Source organism: Astyanax mexicanus, chromosome 19 (genome assembly GCF_023375975.1).
Source record: "Astyanax mexicanus isolate ESR-SI-001 chromosome 19, AstMex3_surface, whole genome shotgun sequence".
Lineage (NCBI taxonomy): Eukaryota > Metazoa > Chordata > Actinopteri > Characiformes > Acestrorhamphidae > Astyanax > Astyanax mexicanus.
Genome location: NC_064426.1, coordinates 38,545,482 through 38,569,702, shown reverse-complemented (window position 1 = coordinate 38,569,702; position 24,221 = coordinate 38,545,482). Strand labels below are relative to the sequence as shown.

Here is a 24,221-nt window from a genome sequence, read left to right as displayed (position 1 = left end):
TGGTTGCTATGGGGTTGCCAGGTGGTAGCTAGGTGGTTGCTCTGTGATTGCCCAGTGGTTGCTAGGTGTTTGATAAGGTGTTGCTAGGTGGTTGTCAAGTTGTTGCTGTGGTTTGCTTTTGATTTCAAAAAGTTGCTAGGTGGATGCCAAGCGGTTGCTAGCTGATTGATATAGTGTTCCTAGGCAGTGGTTAGGTTTGCTTTTGTTTGTAAAGGTGTTTCTATACGGTTGCTAGGGAGTTGTAAAGTGGTTGTTGCTGCTAGGTTGTTGCTATGATATTGCTAGGTTGTTGATATGATGTTGCTGAGGTGTTTCAAGGTGCTTGACATGTGGCTGCTAGGTGTTTGCTGAAGGTGTTGCTATGGTATAGTTGTTAGTTTCAAAGGTGTTTCCAAGTGGTCCCTAAATGGTTACCATGGTGCTAAGTGGTCACTAACCAGTTGATATGGTGTTGCTTGGTGCTTGTTAAGGTTTTGCTAAAAAAAATGTATATAGAGCACAATTACCTCGTATTATCCATGGAATAATCTGTGTGTAAAAATACAGAAAAGGAGGAAAAATCATACTGGATCAAATCCATCATCACATCTGCATACACTAATTATTTCTTAGAAGGTCTGTGGGATAGGCCTCAGTGTTACTCCCAGTTACTGTAGACTGACAGTGAGGAAATCCAGAGACTTAGGCGGTTGAGATAACTCCCAGACGCTCACAGTGTAAACCTCAGAGCTTCCAAACTCTAATCTCAGCTCTACACAACACTGTAATACAGGACAGAGCACACAGAACGAGCTACTGCAGCTTCATCTGACCTGCTTTATCCAATCAGAGACAAGAATACCCAAATATCTCCCTCTGCACATAGAATTGAATTGTAGTACTGTGCTGATAAGAGATAGCAGGTCACTATTTATTATATAGTATATATTATTTTGAAAGCCTTTAATTATAAACAACATCTGCACATTCCTTTTTCCACATGCCGGGTTGCCAGGTATGAAACACTTTAGCAAGCGAATAGCATGCTGAAGCCTCAGCAGCAAAATATCAGCAATACGTTTGCAAGTCAATGACAGCTTGGAGTCCAGAAGGACTACAAGACAGATGCAAAGCTGGCTAATTTTCTCCTGTATACATAAAAACTAAGCTTTATCTAAGGCTAGTTAACCCAGAGCTAGCTATGTTGGTAATTTATCATAATCTCTCTTTAAAAAGCTGAATGACTGATTAGTCTGACTACATTACATTACAATGCTATGTGATGATCCAGAGAAGTTCAGAAGCCACTTTTGGACATGGTTAATATAAGACAGATGACATGTCTCCCAAACCTGATTTTGCTATTTACACATACGGACAACATTTCTCCCAAATGCCAAATAAGAATATTCTATATTTAGAGCATTTATTTGCAGAAAATGAGAAATGGCTGAAATAATAAAAAAGATGCAGAGCTTTCAGACCTCAAATAATGAAAATAAAACAAGTACATATTCATAAAGTTTTAAGAGGAATAACCCTGTTTTTTTAATTATCGTTTTTATGCATCTTGGCATCATGTTCTCCTCCACCAGTTTTACACACTGCTTTTGCGTATGTTTATAATAACTCACTCCTGGTAAAAGCATAAAAATCATGCAGTTCAGTTTGGTTTGATGTCATGTACTCATCCATTATATTCCAGAGGTTTTCAATTTGAAACTCATCCTTTTTCATTTCTCTTATTTTTTCAGTGCTATGTATATATATATATATATATATATATATAAAGCCTGGGATATTGTTTATATTCTTCATTCACCGGACATGACTCAGCTTTACGGAAAGATTAAGCAGCAGATCATTCTGTACATGCCATTCAGCACAGCTATCAAATTCAAGGAAGCAACCTCCTTCACAGGAACATGATGTGGTGTAATGACTCACCTGTTCCAAAACCGGCCCAGCGATTTTCCACTTATTGTCATGCTCCAACAACCCTTCCGCAAACAAATCAAGAACAAGACAGACAGTTGCAACACAACACCTATTATGTGATTAAATACCTTACGGTACATTGTGTGGTTTTAGTCTGTCATAAGAACTGATGTGTATCATATTTTCTGCACTAACTCAGAAACCAGATATTAAGAAAACATGACGAGCTTAAACTCTGGCTGGTATCAGGTATCATATTAATAGCAGAGCTTCGGCCAGTATTTTTATGTTTTCTTTTTATTAACCACTTTATTAGGTACACCTGTTCAACTGCTCATTAACACAAATGTTAAAGAAATTCCCAGAAAACCTTACAGCACTTCATGCTTCCCTCTGCTGACAACTTTTATGGAGATGCGGATTTCATTTTCCAGCAGGACTTGGCACACTGCCCACTCTGCTAAAAGTACCGATTGGTCTTATATAATATTCAAATTTTCTGAGACACTGATTTTTGGGTTTTCATTGTCTGTAAGCCATAATAATCATCAACAATTAAATAAATAAACGCTTCAAATAGATCACTCTGTGTGTAACACATCTATATAATATATGAATTTCATATTTTGAACTGAATTACTGAAATACGATATATAATTACTGAAATATGATATATATCATATTTTCTGCACTAACTCAGAAACCAGATATTTAAAAAACATGATGAGCTTAAACTCTGGCTGGTATCAGGTATCATATTGACAGCAGAGCTTCAGCCAGTATTTTTATGGTTTATTTTTATTTACCACTTTATTAGGTACAACTGTTCAACTGCTCATTAACGCACATGTCTATTCAGCCAATCACGTGGCAGCAACTCAATGCATTTAGGCATGTAGACATGGCCAAGACGATCTGCTGCAGTTCAAACCATCAGAGCATCAGAATGGGGGAAGAAAGGTGATTTAAATGATTTTGAACGTGGCATGATTGGTTGTTGGTGCCAGACGGGCTGATCTGAGTATTTCAAAAACTGCTGATCTACTGGGATTTTCACGCACAAACATCTCTAGATTTTACAGAGAATGATCCAAAAAAATCTGAGAAAATATCCAATGAGCTGCAGTTCAGTTCTGTGGGAGCAAACGCCTTGTTGATGCCAGAGGTCAGAGGTCAGAGGAGAACGGTCAGACTGATTCCAGCTGATAGAACGACAACAGTACCTCAAATAACCACTCGACTCGTTACAACCGAGGTTTGCAGAAGAAGAGCATCTCTGAACATCAGCACAACACGTCCAACCTTGAGGCGGATGTTGATCTACAGCAGCAGCAGAAGACCAAGACCACACCGGGTGCAGCTCCTGCAGCTAAGAACAGGAAACTGAGGCTGCAATTCACATAGACTCACCAAAACTGGACAATAGAAGATAGGAAAAACCTGGTTACCTGATCTGATGAGTCTCTGATGATTTCTGCTGCAACATTCCAATAGTAGGGTCAGAATTTGGCATCAACAACATGAAAGCATGGATCCATCCTGCCTTGTATCAACAGCTGGTTCAGGCTGGTGGTGGTGATGTTGAAATAGTGTGGGGTATATTTTGGAGAGCACTGGTCAGAGAAGCAGCCAAGAGGCCCATGGTCACTCTGGAGGAGCTGCAGAGATTCTCAGCTCAGGTGGATCAGGAGAATCTGTCCACAGGACAACTATAAGTCCTGCACTCTATAAATCTGGCCTTTATGGAGGAGTGGCCACTGTTGAAAGAAAGACATAGGAAGTGCTGTTTGTACAGCAAACATGTGAAGGAAGGTGCTGCGGTCAGATGAGACCAAAGCTGAAACATTTTTTGGCCTACAGATAAAGCGCTTTGAGTGGCTGAAAAGTAACACTCGTTGCTTTTATAAGTATTAGGGTATAGGGGGGAATGAATACTTTTGCACGTCACACTTTTCAGATTTTTATTTATTCTGATATTTATTATTTTAAAAACCATGTACCATTTTTGTTCCACTTTACACTTATGCAATATTTGTGTTTGTCTGTCACTTAAGATCTTAATAAAATACATTTAACATCTTTTTTTTTTCACTTGTTCCTAAATGTTTGCTTCTGATTTTATTGCCATTTATGCTGTAGCATTTTGAGATTTCTTTGAAATGTAAAGTGCATTACAAATAAAATGTATTATTATTATTATTATTATTATTCAGTTTGTGATTGTAAGGTGACAAAATGCGTACAAGTTCAAGGGGTTTGAATACTTTTGCAAGCCACTGTACGTAAGTTTCACATCTAGAGAAGAGGAGGGGGTGTGGCAGACAACTCTCTATTCTATTGTTTTGTAATAGGATTGGGTTATCCATTTTACAAGCTCGCTCTCATTTGGTACATATTGGTCCTTTAATAATGAATTATGTTTTCATGCTCTATCAGAATCACTGTTTCATTATGATGTAATGAGGTGAGATATGAATCATAATCAAACATCTTCTCTTCTTCTCCAGACAAACACAAATCCATTTATTCCACATTTTCTGATGTGATTTGTGATTTATTCAGTTGTTACAGTGCTTTATGACTGAGAGAGAAAGAATAAGTGTAATAAATGGAGTTTAACGGTCTGGTGGGTCGGAGGCCGGAGCTCTGGCTGAGGGTGGGCTTCACGCTGCTCGCTGTGGGCTGCAGAGACACAGCAGTGATTCTGGCCAGCTTTCATATGTTGCACAACACTGCGGTCTGTGCAGTGCAGGATCACCCCTCGCCAAAACACACACACACACACTGAAACACACACACTGAAACACACACCAAACAAAGAGGACCAAGAGAACAGAGAGACATGTTTGCCATTGTTTGTTAAGAGTCGTATTAAAATGCTAATAATTCCTACTTTGGTAACCTCTTACTTGGATGCTCCATTGTTGATTCCTCATATACAGCCCTAGAAAAAAATAAAAGAGCACTTAAAAATGATGAGTTTCTTTGATTTTACCAAATTGAAAACCTCTGGAATATAATCAAGAGGAAGATGGATGATCACAAGCCATCAAACCACCAAACTGAACTGCTTGAATTTTTGCACCAGGAGTGTAAAGCATAAAGTTATCCAAAAGCAGTGTGTAAGACTGGTGGAGGGGGAGAACATGATGCCACGATGCATGAAAACTGTGATTAAAAACCAGGGTTATTCCACCAAATATTGATTTCTGAACTCTTAAAACTTTATGAATATGAACTTGTTTTCTTTGCATTATTTGAGGTCTGAAAGCTCTGCATCTTTTTTTTTGTTATTTCAGTCATTTCTCATTTTCTGCAAATAAATGCTCTAAATGAGAATATTTTTATTTGGAATCTGGGAGAAATGTTGTCTGTAGTTTATAGAATAAAACAACAATGTTCATTTTACTCAAACATAAACCTATAAATAGCAAAATCAGAGAAACTGATTCAGAAACTGAATTGATATCTTAATTTGCTGCTAACCCTGGCTAGCGCTGCTGCTAAATGCACACTAAAATACTGGAAATCTAAGCTTACTGTAATTAAAGGAAGCGCTTTACTCACCCAAATAAACAGTTTTCAGGAGAGAACTCTGTGTAGATTATCATCCAGAGCTCGATTGACTTGTTTAAATTTTTTTTTCTTTTTTTTTTTAAGAATTATTATTTTTTTTTATTTCCAAAAAAATTATAAAGAATTGTTTCCTTTGGCACCCCCAGTAACAAGACCTGCTGATTTAGGTTGATAAGGGAAACATGGCGGCACCCTTGTTCCTTACTAGTGTTGCTTATAAATGTGCTTATAATACGGTGCGCCTTACAGTCCATAAAATGCGGTATGTTTCAACGACAAAAGAGCCCCGCCCATTTTTCATCTTATATTTCTCCTGTGTCCAACAATCCCAGCAGTTCCTTGTTTTTAATTCTCCCTGAAATCAGTTTTAAAGCCTTATTCTGCTGCTATACTGTATGAGGGTTTGAATTTAAAATAAACTGATTTATTTCAGTTGCTATTGTTGAAGAAACCTGTGTCATTGTACTGGGATACTCTGCAGATTTCTATGCTTATTTGGTGGATCTTCCAGCAAGCAGCCGGGTGATGAGTACTGTCACGCAGAATCAGCTTTTATCTCTGATTTATCTCCCTAAACAAGCACTCGTCTGGAATCTGATTCCCCTGCTCTCCCCCAATTTCTGCGAACATACCCACAGAGACAGCTCTGCAGCAGAAACCCGAGTATTAGTTGCAAAACAAATTCCCCCATTATGCAACCCTGGCTCTTATTAGAAACTAGGTCAGAAAATAAGAGGAGGGAGGGAGGGAGGAGGATGAAGGGACGGGCAGTGGAGAATAAACAGAGCGAGAGAGAGAGAAAGAGAGAGGGAGGGAAACAGAGAGAGTGTGTGTGTTTGTGAGAGAGTGATATAACTATGACATGTAATAAGAGAGAGAGAGAAATAGAAAGAGAGAGAGAGAGAGAGATATGGAAAAAGAGAGCAAGCGAAAGAAAGACAGAGAGTATGTGTTTGAGAGAGAGAAATAAAGAGAGAGAGGGAGAGTGATATAATGACTTGGAGAGAGAGAGAGAGAGATAGAGAGCAAGAAAGAGAAAAAAATGGAAAGGAAATAGAGTGAGAAAGAGAAATATGGTAGAGAGAGATTGGGACAAGAAAAATAGAGAGAAAGAAAGAGTGATACAGTATTGCGGAGTAAGAGAGAGACAGAGAAAGAAAGGGAAAGAGAAATAGAGAGAGAAAGAGTGATACAGTATTGTGGAGTGAGAGAGAGAGAAACAGAGAAAGACAGAGAGAAATGGAGAGAGAGAGAGAGAAAGAGATGGAGAGTGTGTTGAAAGAGAGTGATACAAAATTGCGGAGTGAGACAGAGAGGGAGAGAAAGAGAGGGAAAGAGAAATTATTGTGGAGTGAGAGAGAGAAATGGAGAGAGAGAGAGAAAGAGATGGAGAGTGTGTTGAAAGAGAGTGATACAGTATTGTGGAGTGAGAGAGAGAAATGGAAAGAGAGTAAGAAAGAGAAATAGGGAGAGAGAAAATAATACAGTATTGTGGAGTGAGAGAGAGGAACAGAGAGAAAGAGAGAGAGAGAGAAAGAGGGAGTGATACAGTATTGTAGAGTGAAAGAGAGAGGAAAAATAAATATATATAGAGAGAGAGTGATACAGTATCGTGGAGTAAGAGAGAGAGAAAAAGAGAGTGAGAGAAAAAGAGATTGAGAGAGTGTCGGGGAGTGAGTTGGGGAGTGTTTAACTCAAATGAAGGAAAACAAAGAGGTGGCCTATCTTATCCTGTTCTGTTTCCTTCCTGGAACAGATTATTCCTGCCCCCCCTGTGCCACTCTTACCCGTCCCCTGCCCCAACCCCTCTGCCCCTCCTGCCCCCCCGCCTAAACAACAGCTCTCCACTTATGTCATCTGCCTGCAGTGTACCAGTCTGACCGCTGTACCAGTCCCTCAGATTCACAGAGTCCGCCCCTCGGCTGTGACACACTGACCTACTACTGCAGGAACATGTAACAGAGGAGCGTCACGCTCTCTGCATATCATTTACAGTTATATAACTTCAAAACTACATAAACAAGATCAGTTATTTTTATATTTTTACACAAACAACCTGCTAGAAATGAATATATGACATTTATTTTCAGACCATACCTTTTACAAAAAGTGCAAAATGACAGGAATTAAATTTTGTAACTGTAACAGACTCAGATTTTTGTTTGGGATGCTAAAATATCAAAATATTAAAAATATATTTAGGTACGTCTTAAAGGAAACATACTATACCTCTTTTTACACAAGTTAGAACAGGTCTAGGAGCTATACAAAATATATGAATGAAGTCCTTTACACAAAATCACTCTCACAAAAAGATAAAGAGAGATCTCACCAGCTCTATTCTTACCAGTTTCAGACATTTAAGGGCTCTGTCACTATTGTCACAAATAAGCTTAATGTGTTTACCACAGGTTAGTGTTAGCTTGTGCTAAATGGCAAAACACGAACAAGCTACTTCATGCTTTACTGTGATAGAAGCACAAAACGTATTATTTGAAATTACGTACATCCCCTCTCATCTGCTAACTCGCCACTGACAGTAGTTACAGATCCCTCCCTCAGACGAAGTCTGCTGACTAATCCTGTTCCTAAATGGTTGATCTAGTGGGCGGGGCTCTGGCGGGGGTTGACGGGAGAGGGGTGGAGCCAGGGTAGTTCTATGCAGGTTTCCTAATTGTGATGTCACAATAAGGGAGGATCCAAATGATTCTTTCAGCTGATTCACAGAAAATGGATGGGTGGATTCTTTAGTAGTCAAGACCCAAGTGGAAATACAAAAGCTAGCAATAAGTGAGTATAATCACCTGTTGACATCACCTGTCTGAAATCACATCATTAACTCTTTTTTTAACTCATTACTAGATCTAAATTGCCCCTGTTACAACTTTTTTTGGATGTGCTGCATGCCTGAAATACAGGAATGGAAGTATATAATGCTGATAAATGAAATTTTAGGAGATAAAATATGAAAAATCTTAGGTTCATACTTTCACAACTCTATCTGATTTGCAGTTGTAGTTCATAATCTTATAATCTGTATTCATACAATCTGTTTTCATATATCTGTATTATTATTGCGTAACTATTTAGCGCTGGAAAAAATGAGAAAAAATGAAAATGAGACCAAATTGAAAACCTCTGGAATATAATCAAGAGGAAGATGGATGATCACAAGCCATCAAACCAAACTGAACTGCTTGAATTTTTGCACCAGGAGTAAAGGCATACATTTATTCAAAAGCAGTGTGTAAGACTGGTGGAGGAGAACATGCTGAGATTAGAAAACAGTGATTAAAAACCACCAGGGTTATTCCACCAAATATTGATTTCTGAACTCTTAAAACTCATATATGGATATAAACTTGTTTTCTTTGCATCATTTGAGGTCTGCATCTTCTTTATTGGTATTTTAATAAATGCTTTTATTTGTAATTTGGGAGAAATGTTGTTTAGAAACTGTAGTTTATAGAATATATAGAACAGCAATGTTCATTTTACCCAGACATATACCTATAAATAGCCTATAAAAATCAGAGAAGCTGATTCAGAGAAACTGAAGTGGTCTCTTAACTTTTTCCAGAGCTGTATTTAGGCCTGCAGTGGTAGATGGAGTTAACGTTGAAGCTTATTTAAAGTGAGATAAGATAAGAGAGGCTCTCCCACTCTTTCATCCATACAGCAGGTTTTATTTTTAACCAGTTCTGTTTGCTTTACGCTCTTCTTTACATCAGAGGATAAAGAGGGTCTAAAGTTCAGAATCACATAACATAAAAGGGACTGTGTTCATCACTAATGATGCAACATACCATCAGATCAATAACCGACCGGCAGCGATCTCCAGCAGAGTGTCAGTCCTGTAGAAACGACTTGTGATAATGCTTATCAGTGATGTTACACAACAGTGAGACAGGGAGCATGCACTGTAAACAATGAGGCGGCTGTTACGCAGCGAGCCGAGCCGACCAACCGGTTCAACGACTCCAACAATTTCACAACAATACAAATCCATTGGCCTAAATATACACACGCTTATTTAAGACGTGATTATTTTTTCTTTCTTCTACATTTGCATACAAACACTAGAGGCAGTTGAGCTCTTTTTTTATGACTCTTTTTCTGGAGTGGGCGGGGTTTGGCGAGACAAATGTACTATGATGTCTAAAAAAAAAAAAAAAAAAAAAAGGTTTTCTGCATTGTAAATTAATACTAAATTTATCCAAACTTGCATCTGGCTGGATTTTTCTCTCAGTCAGCTTTATGAAGTAGAGTCACCTGGAATTCAGGCTTTCAGTTAACAGCTGTGCTGAATTCATCAAGAGTTAATTACTTGAATTACTTGCCCTCTTGACCTTTTTAGACCCCGCATCCATTACAATGGACAGCATGCGTTTTCTTTATTTTTAAATATTCTGTTGCACATAACCATTAAGCAGCCAATGGACAAGAAACAGCTAATTTGTAATAATTTTATGTGATTTAAGCCCTATCCAGACGAGATTAATTTCTCAGGGGGTTCTGGGGTAATTTTCTCTTTTATAGGGGTTCCTCTGTGATTTTATTCCCATCCAGAACGACCATGTATTCGTTTCGCTGAAAAAAAAATTTTCCGTAGTCCTCCTATAATTTTATTCCTGTCCGGATGCACATCTGATTTTTATCACCTTGCGTTTAATAAAATAGCTTTTTGTCCACTGCTGCACACCGTAATTACACTTCGGGCATGCATTTTCACAGAGATCCATGTATAAAAAACACAACAGCGAGTGAAAATGGAGGAGCTACTGAACGCTGCAATGTCATGTGACCAAGAAAGCCTAAAAAAACTCACTGGTCCTCCTGTTTTTTCAATTGCATTATCACTGAGTAGAAGTGTAAAATATTTTTCACAGACGTCCCCCTGAGATACTAATCCCATTCGAATAGAACATTTTTAATCATGTTTTTTTCTGTTTAAGGATGGTTTGCAAAACAAAAAGGTCAATATGAAGTATATAATATTACACACAGGCTTCCAATGCAATGAAAATAAGAAAAAGCTATACATATTTGAGTTTATTTATTTTTTAGTAGTAGTTTTTTTATTTCGGCTTTTGCCAAAATCACATCCTCTATCTTGCATTTAAACAACCTCTTTAAACAACCGAAAAGGTATAGGCTGAAGCTATTAGCTTATTTTGCCTACCCTTTTTTAGCTAACTAATATATATATATATATATATATATATATATATATATATATATATATATATATATATATATATATATATATATCCATATATACATATATATATATACATACATATATGTATATACATCCATACATACATACATACACACATATATGTATATATACAGTATATATATGTGTTTATTACAAATTTAATTGACACAAAACATATAAAACAAAAAAAAGAAACAAACAAAAAAAAAAAAGAAAACACCAAACACAAAAGAAAAAATTAAGATGAAAAAAAATCATTAATCATTTGAAAGTTTACAATATATAGACTGCTCATTTAGCAGTTGTATATTTGTTTATAGCCCGGTATTTGCTACATAGAGTCTCTTTTTCTGTGAATTACAGACAGACAGACAAACAGCATTCTTACTTTTTTTTACCTGAATTTTTTGCCAGAAAAATTCTCTGTTGTACGAGTTACCAGCCTCAGAAACCAGTTAACTGCTCCCCAGATATAAGAGCATCTAAATGCTATACATATTTAGGTTTGTTTAACGCTTTTAAGTTATTACATGATTCCTTATGTGTTCCTTTATTGTCTGGATTACTTCAGTATTCATTTATAATGTAGGTAACAAATATAAAAACATTGAATTAGAAGGTATGCCCAATTTTTTTTTACTGGTATATTATATTATATGTGTTTCTGTGATTAATATGTATTAACGTTGTTATTCAGGAGTATTTCTGGAGTTCTGTATGGAAGCTATACCAGTTTTTCTTTTTTTTGGACTGTTTCAATACAAATAATGCCAATTAGCATGTAAATACCCCCCCAAAAAAAACACACTCCCTAATGTATAGAGTACAGGCCAAAAGTTTGGACACACCTTCTCTTTTTCAATGCGTTTTCTTTATTTTCATGACTATTTATATTGTAAATTCTCACTGAAGCATCAAAACTATGAATGAACACATGTGGAGTTTTATGTACTTAACAAAAAATGAGCTGAACCTCCACAGTCACCGGACCTGAACCCAATCCAGATGGTTTGGGGTGAGCTGGAGCACAGAGTGAAGAAGGCAAAGGAGCAAAAAGTGCTAATAAACACCTCTGGGAACTCCTTCCTTCCTTCAAGACTGCTGGAAAACTTTTCATTTCAGGTGGCCACCTCTTGAAGCTCATTGAGAGAATGATGCCAAGAGTGTGCAAAGCAGTAATCAGAGCAAAGGGTGGCTATTTTGAAGAAACTAGAATAGAAAACATGTTTTTTCAGTTATTTCACCTTTTTTTATTAAGTACATAAAACTCTACATGTGTTCATTCATAGTTTTGATGCTTCAGTGAGAATCTACAATATTACATATTCATGAAAGTAAAGAAAACACATTGAAAAAGAGAAGGTGTGTCCAAACCAAAGACTTTTGACCTGTACTGTATACTCTGTTCAGTGGTTGGCTGTGGCATCAGTTGCTCCACTGGAACTCAAGAGTACAGTTATTTTTTATGTGTTTTCTGTTCAGTTATAGATGTTCCAGATGTTCTGTGGCTTTTTACCGAATCACGTCATTCACATAATCCAACCAACGTAAATAACGTTGGTGAAAATGATGCAGGGCAGCGTTTCACAATGATTCATCACGTTTTTAATAAACTGAAAGGCGTTCTGCAATCAATCAACATAACCACCATATCATAACATCATAACATCTTATTTACTCCACATTATACAGCCCCAGCCCTGGAACACGCCATGAACTATATAATAAACCTTTAAATGAACTGATTTAATCTATGACTGTTTATGTCACTGGACTGATTCTGTGAAATGGCAATGAAAGTACATACAAGATTAAATTATGAAACACTGTTTTAATTCAATTTAAAGCAATTTCCACGAGGCTGGGAACTGAAAACTGGGTCAATATCTGCAGTATACTGTGTATAATGTGCCTTTTGTTTGCAGAGCATAGATGTTTAAATACTGTATCATACAAACACTGTGTAACAATACAATATTATTATACACATATACTCCTATATACTCTTTTCCAACTGCCAAATACCGAGAAGCGTCACAGCGCTCACCAACACTCGGAGGAAAACGCAGCGACTCGGTTCCGATACATCAGCTCACAGGCGCAACCTTAGTTATCACCAGGATTCAAATCAGCGATCTCCTGATCATAATGGCAGCGATTTAGACTGCTTTGAGTGACTGTTTCGTATGAAAGGTGCTATATAAATAAACTTTCTTTGTCTTGCCTGTTGCAGTAAAAATATATATAACAAAATTTTACAAAATTGAGGAAATCAACCATTTGAGATCAATCTTTGAAACAGTCACCATGAACAATTCAACATGTCTACTGAACAACTCTAGCTCAAATGGGTTTTAGTAAGTGCTGAGTTTCACTAAAACTTTTAAACAAAAAGGAGGATGCATGCATGACAGGAAATAAAAAGTGATTAAGATGGAAAATATTTATTACTATGTAATCTGAAGTTTTACATATATGTGATAGTCACAACTTCATAATTTCTCATTGCTTTTTTTTTAATAACCCCAAATACAGTACCAGTCAAAAGTTTGTACGCACCTTCTCATTCTATGTTTTTCTTTATTTCTTTATTTAATTTATTTTCTACATTGTAGATTAATATTAAAGACATGAAACTCCTTCCTTCAAGACGCTGAGAAAACTATTCCAGGGGACTCTCCCTCATGAAGACACTGAGATTAAAATCTCACCAAGAGTGTGCAGATCTGTCCTTAAAGATAAATCTAAAGTAGTAAACATATTCTGGTTTGTTTAACACTTTTTCTTTAGTGTTCTACAGATTCGACAGATGTTCCTGTATAGCTTTAATATAGTCTTCAATATTAATATTCTACATTTACAATGCAAAAAACACATTGAATGAGAAAAGGAGGGCTCAAAAAATTAACTGGTCCTGTATTTTTGAACGCTTGTTTGTGTCCACACTGGTTTCTGTTGCTTAATCCGGATTCCGCTCAGCTGTAACATAACCATCAAAACAAGTCTGACGTGAGTGGAGGCATGCGAGTGACGTGAAAAAGCTATATCTGCTTCAAAACTCAGGCACCTGTGGTTTAAGTGCTTTACTCAAGGTCACAGCAGTGTTAGTCAGAGGAAGTACCTTTAATCCTGTGGCACACTCGCACCCACTGTGGCATTCCTGTCATCACGTCCAAGCTGTACACTGAGACTTCAGTCAACCAATCAGAGTTCTTGGTTTGAACAGGGTCCAAACTATGAAGGAACACATAAAGAATCATGTAGTAACTTAAAAGTGTTAAATAAACAAACAAAAAAAAACCTGTGAAGAAGCATTTAGATGCCCTTATCTGGGGAGCTTTTAACAATAGCGGTTAGCGGTTTCTGAGGCTGGTAACTCTAAACAGAGAAAACTCTTGGTCTTTCTTTCCTGGGGCAGTCCTGATGAGTGCCAGTTCCATCATCATCATTTCACCAACATTTTCGATTATCTTTTTGACGACTGCACTTGAGCTCTTTTTATTTTTGGTTAAATTTTGTAAGGACTTTTGGATAAAATACTTCACTATTGTAAGTCGCTTTGGACAAAAGCGTCCGCCAAATGTAATGTAATGTAATCTAATGTAAAAACAATTCTGTATTAACATATTTTTTGAGAAGTAAACTGTTCAACTTTTAACTAATTGTTTCTGTGGAGTTTTTGTAGTGCATGGCCACTATTCTATTTCCCCAGGAACCCCCCCAAGGGCAACAACCCGGTGAGTATTTTTAGTATATTTGTACACCTACAGTGTTGTCCCCAGAAGTGCAATTACACATTATCACCAGAGAGGTCTCCAAATCCCTTAAATCTTAAAAAACTTACAGACTGTTGCTTTAAAAACTACAGCCATTTTTTTTGTTCACAGTTTAAATCAGTTGATACATGTGCAAAAGTATTAATGTAGATCAGTTACTGTTAACTTTTATTTAAAAAATAAAAGTTATGTAAAAGTTTATGGTAAATAAACATGTACTGTATTCTTTAGATGTAAACACTTTTTTTATTATTTTACTGTAGACAAACTGGATCCCAGTGTTTCATTTACTGTTATAATACAGTGAAATAACATACAATACCACAATCATTCTCAAAATCATACTGGCTGTTTTAGTTGGCAGTGACTTACTCAATGATTTTGCAATGAAATGATTTTAGCCTATGAAAAACAAACAAATCACGTGTGCATCTATTAGAAATGTACTTGAGGACACTTTCAGAGTTCTCAAAGTTCTCAATTTTAACTTTTCTTAAGTTGAATTAGTTAAGTAGTTCTTGCTTCTCATAATATTGATTAGACATTATGCCCATGAAAAAACACACCTATGATTAATTAAGATAATTAGTACATGCCTTTTGTACATTTTGAGCTGTGCAAGAAGTATTTTTTTCACGATACTAAAGAAACACCATCACACCCTAAATCCAGCTGGGTGATGAGCAATTGGCCAATGCGCTATAGACAGTGTTGGGCACGTTACTTTGAAAAAGTAATTAGTTATAGTTACTAGGTACTTCTCCAAAAAAGTAACTAGAGTTACTAACTGAGTTACTCCACTATAAAAGTAACTAGTTACCAGTAAAAGTAACTATTGCGTTACTTTTGTGATAATCGCCCCCATAAACTTCACCCCCCCATCCACCCGGCCCCCACCTTCTCAGAGCGTGTTTCATAAGCCAGATGAATAGAGTGCACGACAGCAAAGACAACAATCATTGCTTAGGCGGTTATCTCATCCTCCCCTCCCTTATGACTCACACACACAACGCACACACACACACACATTTGTCTGTATGCGCGAAGTTTTTAATAATTATAATAATTGAGTGGCTAAAGTAACGTGCAGTAACGGGATGTGAGAAATGGTAACGGCGTTATAGTTACAGTCAGAGTAATTAGTTAGATTACTCCTTACTGAAAAAAGTAACGGCGTTAGTAACGCCGTTTATTTCATCGCCGTTACTCCCATCACTGGCTATAGATCACTAAAATAGGGCCACCAGTGTCTATTCGGATGCTGACTGAAAGTTACCGATCATAAAACCAGACATAAACCATCAGCACAGTCTGAATTTGAAGGCAGCACCAGTTATATCAGGCCTCAGATCAGACCTGACGAGCTGACCATGACCCGAGAGCCCATGTGTGAGTTAATCACAGGGCTTATAGGATTTAGCAGCTCCTGCATTATTTACTAAATGTCACTACGAGAGGAGGCAGATTACACAACGTCTTACTGCCTGTTGTGCAATACAGTGCTCTCTCTGTGTGTGTGTGTGTGTGTGTGTGTGTGAAAAAAATCTCCCTACATATACAGTATAGTACCCTGTAAATAATTGCTGCATTTTGTTGCAATAAATATCTACAATAGCATCTTGTATTTATAGTGCACATATATCCATTTACCTTCAAGCATTAAAGCAGCAGTTTTTCTTTTCAACTAAAAGTAATAGTATTCCTGAGTGAGGAGTGGACAAAATATTTAAAATAAAATATTTGGTTGAATAACCCTGGTTTTATTCACAGTTTTTGATGCATCTTGGCATCATGTTCTCCTCCACCAGTCTTACACACTGCTTTTGGATGACTTTATGCTGCTTTACTCCTGGTGCAAAAATTCAAGCAGTTCAGTTTGGTTTGATGGCTTCTGATCATCCATCTTCCTCTTGATTATACTCCAGAGGTTTTTTAATTAGGAAAAATCTAAGAAACACATCATTTTTAGGTGGTCTCTTATTTTCTTTCCAGAGCTGTATATGTAGAATAGAATGGTTGCCCTTTTGGATAAAAACAATTCTGTATCAACTTATTTTTCGAGAAGTAAACTGTTCAACTTTTAATCCAGTGTTTCTGTGGAGGTTTTGTCATGCAGGCAACTAAAGCTTCAGCAGAATGACTGGCTCAAAATGCCTTCCCATTTTAGACCTCCCGCACAGAGGGCTTTACCAGCCCTTTTAATTGGGCCATACCCAATATAAACTACAAGTAGGGGCTGCTTCAAAGCTATACACACCCATATACATGAACACACAGATTTACATACATTAATGTAGACATTATTTACACCATATTTACATACAGATTTTTAGACCCGTCACTGGATGGTAAGTTTTTCTTTCCCACAGGTGTTTTAGTAAGGAGTCCCCTCCCCTCACTTTGTAGCACCTTGTAGCTCCAAGTAATACTAGAAGAACAGAAGTTTACATGGCTGCCATTTCCCCAGAACCAACCCCCCCCCCCTCAAAAGGGCAACAACCAGGTAAATATATATTTAGTACATTATACAAGACACAACAGTATATTTATACACTTAAAGTGTTTCAATAATGTCCCTAGAATTACTGGTGATGTGGCCAGGCCACTAACCTGCTTTAAAAGTACTCTTCCACTCTGCTCTCTGTGCAATTACACATTATCACCAGAGAGGCCTCCAAATCTCCAAAACCTACAGACTGTTCCTTAAAAAACTACAGTACAACTTTAGTACATGGTTTAAATCAGTTGATACATGTGCAAAAGTATTAATGTAGATGAATTACTGTTCATATTTAATTAGAAAATAGTTTATTGTAAAAAAGTACTGTATTCCTAGATAAACTGGATCGCAGTGTTTTATTTACAGGGAAATAATTTACAATGTCATACTCTAAAATCATACTGGCAGTTTTAGTTGGCAGAGACTTACTGTAATTTTGCAATGAAATTATTCTAGTGTGCTGTATATATGTAGGGACAAATATTAGTAAAAAAAAAGTTCATACAACATATTTTACAATCAGTAAAATTTACAGTAAAATTTGCAGGAATTTGATGTAAACTTTACAACAAATGCTTACAGTGTAGGCCCAGTCACTGTGTGTGCTGGTATTTGTAGATTTTTTAGGATATAAAAGGAAAAAAAGTATTTCTTTGTTAGTAAAAAAAATAAAGTTTAGGGTTACATTTAAGTTTTATGTGCTTCCTTTTATATAGAAATACACAGTTTATCATACAGAATATATACATAATTATGTACAGCCTATGAAAAACTAACAAACAAACCCCCGTGTGCACGTGCGCATGTATTACAGATACACCTCTGTTTTTGTTTTTATATCCCGATTCCCAGCTAGTAATTTAGGTCAGCCGGCCCATGTGAGTTCAGGGGGGCGTTGGAAGGGAAAGAGAGCTTATTCAGTCATGTGAATTCCTACAGTCACAGCCTGCTACTGTATTAACCTGCACTGTTCCCTTATACAACTCTACTTATACGATTACTCTGTGGAAACATTCACCACCATAATGAACTAACCGGCTGCTCACATTAGAAAACATACACTCAAACACACACACACACACACACATACTTACACACTCACACACCACTACCACAACCCCCCATAAACGGCAAATGGCAGTTAGCTGAATGTGGAAGCATTCCAGTTGCATTGACCTTTCAGCATAGCAACAGGTGCTGCAGAGAGAAAGAGAGAGAGAGAGAGAGAGAGAGAGAATGTACATAACATATTCCCATCTAGGAACGAGAAAAGAATTTTAGAGAATAGCTAAAAATCACTCATTTGAGCAAAATGAAAATATAAGCTGGCTACAACAAAATTAGTTAAATTTGAATGCGAAAAAACTATAATCGATAAAACAATAAGATTCTGAAATGTAAGGGCAATTTAACACAAGATGTGACAAGACACGACAAGACAAGACACAATATGAAAAGAAAAGACACAACAAGACAAGATACGACAAGACACGATATGAAAAGACACGATATGAAAACAAGACAAGAAAAGACACAACAAGACAAGATAAGACAAGACACGAAAAGACACGATATGAAAAGACACGATATGAAAAGACACAACAAGACAAGATACGACAAGACACGAAAAGACACAATATAAAAGACGACAAGAAAAGACACGACAAGACAATATGAAAAGACAAGACATAAAAAGACACGACAAGATAAGACAAGACACGAAAAGACAATATGAAAAGACAAGACAAGAAAAGACACGACAAGACAAGATTTGACAAGACAATACATGACAAGACACGACACAACACGACAAGACGTGACATGACAAGACATGAAGAGATGAGACAAGACATGACAAGACACGACACAACAAAACAATGCTTTATTTTTAATCCCGCAGCATGGAAATGTTGCCATGTTAAAAACAAATTAAAACCTACATATCGTCGCTGTCCAATGAAAAACACTTATCTCCAAAACCCCAACTTTACAGGAAAGAGAAAAAAACCTTGTTAACTTTCAATGGAAGTCAATGTAAAAAGAGTTTATTTTATTATTTATATTAATTATGTTGTAAACAAAAAATTGACAAAAATTGACAAAAAGTGTTTTTGATAGGACAGCGACGACATACAAAAAATACAAAAATAATTTAAAAATATGATGATTCACCATTATATATGTTTGAATGCTTTGGTAAGCAATGACACTACAAGACACAACAAGACAAGCCAAGACAAGAAAAGGCATGACAAGACAAGACACGACACAACAAGACAAAACAAGACATGACACGACACCACAAGACAAAACAAGACAAGACAAGACAATCCATTATCCTCCATAATCCTGCAGCATGAAAATGTTGCAATGTTAAAAACCTACATATACAAAAAACACAAAATACTAAAATATGATGCTTCTGCAGTATATATGTGTGTATGTAGTGGTAAGCAATGTCCAGTGATAATGCACATATGTTAACAGTAAATAATAATAAGTAATAAATAAGTCTATGTAATATCACACACAGTGATGGTAAACAGATTGTGCTAAATATGGTAAATTGCACAGATTTTTCTTTATGTGTATACATTTATAAAGCTCATGTTTCCTGATGCAATAGTGTATTTCAGAGTGGTTTGGAGTAAAATATGGTCTATTTTAGAGTTCTTTACAAGAAACAGAGGTTGCTATACAGTACATCATCCCTGTCCCAAAGAAAAACATGTATCTCCATTTATTAATATATTTGAATTTGATTTCTTATCTGATGTTTAATAAGAGTCTGATAAAAGGCTTTTTCCTTTTCCTGTAAAATTACTATTTTTTAAGATATGTTTTTTTTTAGACAGCGATGATATATGCCATTCTATTAACATTAATTTAGCTAAGATTACCAGTAAACTTGAATGAGTTGTTATCTGTAATGTTGATAAACTGGTAAAATATGAGCTATTTTAGGAAAATATTTCGGAATATTTTGCTGTACAAGGCCACTTTCATCCATAATTGGTCAAATTCCCATTCATACTATAATAAACATCTTACATGGTGTCAATAAACACTATATACATTAGATACATTAGATACCAAAAGGCACTGAATACCAGTATATAGTGTAAATTGATCATGAAGTGTTGTTAGCTCAGGAGACAGCTTGGGATTGACCACACCTGTATAAGTTGAGAGGTGTTATCTTATGAGATGCCAGCATTACCAACAAGACCATGCACAACCACAACCTCTTTCATGGTCAAGAGCTGGTTAACCAGTTGGTTTACCAGTATAGGGTATATATTATTCTGGATGAGCAGCTTTTCAACCATCTTGACCATTAAACATCAGTTTTAGGCCATTTGAACCCAACCACCAACAAACAAACTTAAGAACTGAGTTCTGGGTTTTATAATAATAATATAATTATATCACATCTTAATAGGTGTCCTCAGTTATTGTGTTCTTACAAGTTTGTTCTTGTAATGTAATTTATGGAGAACACAAGTCCGTTCTTCTTGTTCTTGGTATTGAGAAACACCCTAGCTCCAGGGCTGGACAGTCTAACACACAGGTCTGGAACCAAAGCAGAATGTAGGTCATGTCCATCCCTCTCATGCCCCGCCCCCTCTTCATCTCCGGCCCCGCCCCTCCCTCTGGCAAACAAGATTTTTCACCCACAGAACCTGAAGTGAACCCGTTTCCTATGGCGACGAACAGGCGAGCCAATCAGAGTGCAGTAGGGGCCGTGCTGACTTCTATTGCCCCTGCCCACTATTTGCATGACCCCTCCCACTCACATGCCGCATCTTCCCGTAGCCCCGCCCCCCTCGCTTGTCGCTTCTGAGGAACCTGGCTGCTTTTCTATGAATCCGCGAGCTCAGATCAAAGACACGTGTCCAGCGTTTCACTCCCCCTTCCTTTCACCCTCATTTTTCTCGTTTTTCATCCCAGTTTCTGCACCACCTTTAACGCTTTTATCTGCCGTGTTTTATCGGCTCTCAGCTAACCCCAAGCGGATGGTGTTAGACAGCGGAGGAATATTAATAAAAGTGAAAAGAACAAAGCGCTCCTGTACAGCGCAGGGATACAGAGATACAACGGCGTGTGCAGAATGACAGACAGACAGACAGACAGACAGACAGACAGACAGACAGACAGACAGACAGACAGACAGACAGATAGATAGATAGATAGATAGATAGATAGATAGATAGATAGATAGATAGATAGAAAATGAAAGAAACAAAGGAAAGAAAATGAAACAAGAAATGTGAAAAAAATTATAAATATGGAGAGAAAAAATATGGAGAGAGAGGGAGAAAGATGTACAGAGAGAAAGATGGACAGAAAGAAATAGAAAGGAAGAAAAAAAGGAAGAAAAGGGAAGAAAGAGATGAAAGAAAGAGAAAATAAAACAGAGGAAGAAATAGATAGATGGGGAGAGAAAATGAAAGAGGGTATTAAAATTGGAGAAAGGGAGAGAAGAAAGTGAGGATAGATAGACAGACAGACATACAGACAGATGGTGAAAAATAAAGAGAGAAATGGTGGAAAGAATAAAAGAAAGAGATGTGGAGCTGTTAACTTGTGGTTTCTTACAGTGTCTTGCTCTACCTTTCCTGGGGCGCTCCTGATGAGAGCCAGTTTCATCATCATAACATTTTTGCTGGACTTTTTGGCGAATGCACTTGAGGATACTTTCAAAGTTCTTTACTTAGTTGAGTAGTTCTTTCTTCTCATAATATGTATTAGAGCATTACTCAAATATTCACTATTCACTGTATACCTGTAACTCTACCTCTTCACTACTTTACAACTGATGCTCTCAAACACTTTATTAAGAGACAAGAAATTCAAGTAATTAAATCTTGATGAGTTCAGCACAGCTGTTAACTGAAAGCCTGAATTCCAGGTGACTCTACCTCATAAAGCTGACTGAGAAAATTAAGCTAAGATGTGCAAAACTGTATTATAATCAAGACATTATTATTATTATTATTATTATTAGTAGTAGTAGTAGTAGTAGTAGTAGTAGTAGTAGTAGTAGTAGTAGTATTAGTATTATTATTATTTTGAATAATCTACTGTGCAGAACAGAAGCCTTATGTTCACCGTGTCCAGAATCAGTAACCAGTATTCTCTACTGGGCTCGGTGGAATCTGGGATGGACCATCACACAATGCAATTGTGAACTATGTGACTATTTTTTTTTCCTCTTAATATAAATAAAACTCTTGATTCAAGAAGAATAAGAAGGAGACATATATAATAGTTGCTGACAACTGATACAATCTAAACAGGAAAAGACACTGTCATTTATTTTAATCGTGATAACAATAACATATGCATATGCTTATTCACTCACAACACACATCCAGAGTTGAGAGGAATAACGTTACATCTTCAGTCTGCAGCAAACAGGAAGACGTGTAGGCTATTGTGCGTCAAATCTATAAACGCTCCAAAACAGAAAACATCACACAGGATGCAAACACACATGCAGCAGCTCCAGACCTGAGGAGATATTAAGAACAATAAAGCGGAAGATTCAGATGCATCTCCTGCTCAGTGAAGAAGCTGTAAGTTAGAAACAGGGTTCCCATGGGTTCTTAGTTAGCTATATTACAGGGAGAAAACTAGGGTTAGCGGAGAGCTAGCTAACATTAGCATCACAATGAAATTAATGTTTTAATTAGTCTTAAATTTACTGTAAATTTGCTGTAGGTATTACACTTTTTAGATGGTGCATTTAATGCCAGTGGGAAAACTCATAATAACATTAGCGCAGAGATACTGGGGAGAAAACTAAGGTTAGCGTAGAGTTAGCTAACATTAGCGGTGAGCTAGCTAATATGTTAATGGGTACAGAGAATTAAGGTTAGCGGAGTTAACATCAGTGCCGAGCTAGCTACCGTTACTGGGGAGGGAACTAAGGTTAGCGTAGAGCTAGCTAACATAAGTGGTGAGCTACCTAACGTTACTGTGGAGAAAACTAAGGTTAGCGTAGAGCTAGCTAACATTAGCGGAGACCAAGTTACCATTAGCGATGAGCTGGCTAACGTTACTTGGGAGGTTGGGGTAGAGCTAGCTAACATTAACAGAAGAGAACTAAGGTTAGAACTAAGGTTAGTGGCGAGTTAGCTATGTTACCCTGGAGAAAACTAGGGTTAGCAGAGAGCTAGTTAACAATAACGTGAGCTAGCTAACATGCTAACATGTTATAAATCACAATGGAACAAAATTAATAAAGACAATTGATAAATGGGAAATGTTACATTTTACATTTTCAATACAATAAATTATTTTCTACTTAAGAAGTTATGACTACATTTGTGTCTTAAATTATATTTATTGAGTTCCTTAAAATGGCTTAAAAAGCATTAAATTTGACTTTTAAAATGGAGCAAGAACCCTGAGAAAGCTGGAGTAAATCAGATTTAATAGTGAGGTTTGAGACCTGGAGAGGGTGCACAGTGGTCTGGGTAAAATTGCTGTAAATCAGCTTTACTCTGCTGATGGTCAAATCAGACAAGGTGTTATCTGAGGTTCTTGCTCTCAGCAACGCTGCTCATTTCCTGTTTTGGTTTGAAAGCTAAATGCTGAAATGAAGCACAAAATACAGGTGAAGGGAAAGAAAGATAAAGAGATAAAAAAAAGAGAAAGAGAGAAAACTCCTACCCTTGTTTTTTTGTTTTTAAGTGGTACAGAGTTAGACGAGTAAGGGGTGAAACCCTCCCCATAAGAATTGGTACAACCTTTAAGAACCACAGGAAGCAAATCACCTGAATTTTTAATCAGCTGTGTTAGGCCCTCTTTAATGGAGAACTCCGGTCTAAAATTGACTTTTGTTGTAGTAAAACATGATAAAAAGTTCTTACTTTTGATAAATAGCACACCTCTGTTCTCCCACAGCGTTCTAAGATCCAGAAATTGTAACACTTTGTCCAAATACACTTCAAACTGGGAGACACGGGGCATAAAGTAGCTCCACACCTCCTTACTAGAATCCAGAGAGCCCTGACATTTAAAACAAAGCACTAATAACTTAAAAAGTGCAAACTGGTAAATGACGCAACTTCCTGTCTTTAAATTGGTTTCAACATAAAAGTCCCAAAGTAGTAGTTTCTTGATAGTCGCACCACATGATATTCTATAAAATGGAGATTGTCAGACAAAGTTTGCTTGTATCTTACGATGGAAATAAAATTACAAATAGTTTGCAATTGTGTAC

At 36.8% G+C, this 24,221-nt stretch overlaps 1 long non-coding RNA gene across 1 annotated transcript; it reads right to left on the bottom strand.

Annotated features, from left to right (window-relative positions):
• Positions 1-4,168: 4,168 nt before the first annotated feature.
• LOC111191051 (uncharacterized) lies at positions 4,169-24,020 on the bottom strand. The gene is made up of 3 exons (XR_002649338.2): positions 23,869-24,020; positions 13,836-13,948; positions 4,169-4,861 (listed from the first exon to the last, which is right to left on the bottom strand). It is a non-coding gene; the product is annotated as an uncharacterized LOC111191051 (long non-coding RNA).
• Positions 24,021-24,221: the final 201 nt, after the last annotated feature.